The sequence below is a fragment of the Calliphora vicina genome, chromosome 2 (assembly GCF_958450345.1).
Source record: "Calliphora vicina chromosome 2, idCalVici1.1, whole genome shotgun sequence".
NCBI lineage: Eukaryota > Metazoa > Arthropoda > Insecta > Diptera > Calliphoridae > Calliphora > Calliphora vicina.
The window spans coordinates 93,139,878-93,143,311 of record NC_088781.1 but is presented as its reverse complement, the minus strand read 5'-3'; the positions used below and the strand labels follow the sequence as shown (position 1 = coordinate 93,143,311).

General features: G+C 33.9%; 1 long non-coding RNA gene across 1 annotated transcript; it reads left to right on the top strand.

Annotated features, from left to right (window-relative positions):
* The first annotated feature begins 2,350 nt into the window (after positions 1 to 2,350).
* LOC135951398 (uncharacterized) lies at positions 2,351 to 3,179 on the top strand. Its single transcript, XR_010575972.1, has 2 exons — positions 2,351 to 2,673; positions 2,730 to 3,179. It is a non-coding gene; the product is annotated as an uncharacterized LOC135951398 (long non-coding RNA).
* The last annotated feature ends 255 nt before the right edge of the window (positions 3,180 to 3,434 follow it).

Below are 3,434 nucleotides of genomic sequence, written 5' to 3'. Positions count from 1 at the left end.
TTCTAGGCTAAGCTCTTTACTAAATTAATTTTTTTTGGTTTTATGTTTTATAATCATACAAAATTTGATTACATACCCAATAGCTCTTAGCAGTCTGTTCCATCGGGAAAAACGTTCAACGTCAACAAATTTTGGTGAAATATGCATCATATGATTTGTGTGTCTAATTTCTAGATCGGTAGATTCTAAAACAGTTTTATCAACGGGCCACATGTTTTCCGGTGACTTTAGGAAATCTGGACCACATATCCATCTGCTTGACTCGGATAAATTGGGTATGTTTGTCCACTTTGTTGCATCATCAGCGACATTAAGCTTTCCAGAAATCCAACGCCATTCTCCTATTTCCGATAAGTCCAATATTTCGCTGACACGAACAGCTACAAATTGATGATACTTTTTATGATCTGAACGAAGCCAGCATAAAACAGTTTTCGAGTCTGACCAAAATATTTTTTTATTTATTCGAATGTCCTGATTTTCTATTAAACTTTTTGCAAAGCGTGCCCCAATTAGTGCTGCCATTAATTCCAATCTTGGTATTGAAACCACCTTCAATGGAGCGACACGAGTTTTTGATCCGATTAGCGAAACAACTATGTTATTATTAGATGATATTCTAAGATAAGAAACTGCAGCGTATCCATTCTCACTCGCATCTACAAAAATGTGCAGGTCTACTTGTGCATTATTATAATCAGGTAGACATTGCAAATAACATCTAGGTATCTTTAAGTCCTTTATTTTTGGTAAAAGCGATAACCATTTGTTTAGCTTTTCTGCTTGTGGAGCCAATATTTGGTCATCCCATCCAAGGCCACTTCTCCATATTTCTTGCAAAGTTATCTTTAGGAACATTAAAAAATTACCTATTAATCCCAAAGGATCATACACACTCATCAGGATTTTCAAAACTTTTCGTTTTGTGGGCTCTCTATGGCCAAGAAATATATCGCTGTTTAATATTGAAGGAGAAATTTTAAATGTTATTAAATCTTCTGACGGATTCCAGAAGATACCCAACACTTTTTCTACTTCTTTATCTGCAATATTAAGACACTTATATTCGGATGTATCAGCATTTAGATTTTTCAATACGTTAGAACTATTCGAACACCAATTTCTAAGGTTAAATCCTGCCAGTTTGTGAATATAATGCACATCTTCTGATAATTTAATTGCTTCTTCAACAGTATCTGTGGATATTAGAAAATCATCAACGTAATGATTATTTTTTATAGCATTGGTTGCTTTAGGAAATTTTGTTTCATATTTACCAGCATTCAAATTCTTAACGTATTGAGATATGCAAGGAGCACAAGATGCCCCAAATATTAAAACATTCATTACGTAGACTTCAGGATCTTTTAAAACATTACACCCACGCCACAGAAATCTTTGAGCATTACGATCCTCCTCCTGTATGTAAATTCGATGGAACATTCGATTGCGTAGAACTGTTTTAACAAATTATTTAATTTATTATCACTGCAATTACAAATTTGAATACATGAAAATTGGTTTTGATTTTTCTTGCCATTGATGTTTCCACATACAATCCAACCCAATCGAGAACAAATTGCGATGGGATCTCCATATTTTCCCTCTTTAATACGATTCGAAGTACAAATATTAATATTGTCTAATCCAATTAAAACAACAGGAACGGCGTCTTTATAACTCTCAATAGGTAGACCTTTCAAATGCGAAAATTGTTTACTTAGATTTTTGTAATTTATGCTCTGAGATGGTAATGATAAGTGTTTGACAGTACGAACCTTTACATAATGTATCTTGTTGTTCGGTCCAGATATATTAATTGACAGCTTTTGGGATGACTTTTCGTTTATTTCCATATTATTTGTCCACTTCAAACATAGTGGTTCTGATTCGCCGCTTAAGTTTAATTTATCAATAATTTCTTCATCAATTAAACTAACAGATGAACCTTCATCTATAAAAGCGAATGTTTCTAACGACTTATTGTTTTTGCCACATATTTTTATCGGTATAATTTTAAATAATATTTTACTTAATAAACAACTGTGAACATTTACGTTTTGTATTTCATTACTATTGTTTTTATTTGCATTTGACGTTTCTACCTCTTTTCTACGATTGTCTTCCACATTTTGAATGGAATGTAAGAGCGTATTATGTTTAATTTTACAATTTTCAACACCACAAATAACATTGCTTTTGCAAACACCATAATGTTTTCGCAAACACAATTTACAGAGATCGCATCTTCTTACAATATTCCACTTCTCATTTCTATCAGCAGCCAAAAATGTGTTACACTCAGAGACATTCCTACAGCTGTTACCACATACAATACAAGTTCGTTGGTTTTGTTCTTAGTGTGTGTGAATGTATGCATTTTTTTTATTTCTTTGAGTGGAGTAATCTGTTACAGAAGTAACAGTGCTGTTACTCTCTAAATTTACGCTGTTAGCAGAAACGCCGACGTCATAAAGCCAATTGGCAAATTCTGACAGATTTGTTTTCTTATTTTCTTTCATCAATTTTATTTTGTACGTACCCCAGTTAAGTTGCAAATTAGGTGACAATTTATTTACTAATTCTTGTATAAGCGAAGAATTATTTAACTCATCATACATTCCACAGGCCTCTATTGTGACTTTTAAACCCTGAACTTCGACACCAAAAGAAGTAATTGTTTCTAATTTATTGGCGTTAATTGATGGAATTAATTTTATTTTTTAAAGAATTTAATATTTTCTCTGGCTGGCCAAATAAAAGCTTAATTGTTGAAACAGCTGCTGGGACGCAATTCGGATGTATAAGGATATGTTGCACTGACTTTAATGCGTCACCTCGAAGAGCCTTTTGAAGTCTGATCAGATTTTCAGCATCTGTCAATCCGCACACAGATGTGGACCATTCGTACGTCGAATTAAAAAGGGGCCACTCCTCCGGATTGCCGGTGAATATAGGAAGCTCTTTTGGGACTGTTTGCCGGGAAATAATTTGCTGCTGTGTTAAATGATTTCTAGAGCTGCTGGGTATAGGATTGCCCGTAAATGATGGTAATGACATTGGGTTATGCTGTGTGTTGTTGTACATTTCGCCGGGGGCTGTATTATTGGTGTCATGGCTTACTAAATTATATGTTAACACATTTTCTCTAAATAAAGCGTGATTATTTTGCTGTTGAATCATATTGTTGTTGATCGAGGTCGATGCTAAAATTGGTTGATTAGTTGTGTTGTAAAAGTTGTTTGAGGTTATGTTATCATTTTGGGCCAATGTTGGCAAATTTGAAATGGTTTCTCCAGATAAAGCACAATTAGTTCTTTCGTTTAATGAGTTGTCGGAGTTTAACTCTGGTTGATTATTTAACCACTGATGAATTGAATTGTTATCAGGAACGGTTCCATCATCATCGCCTTGCATGTGCTGAAGTATTTCGT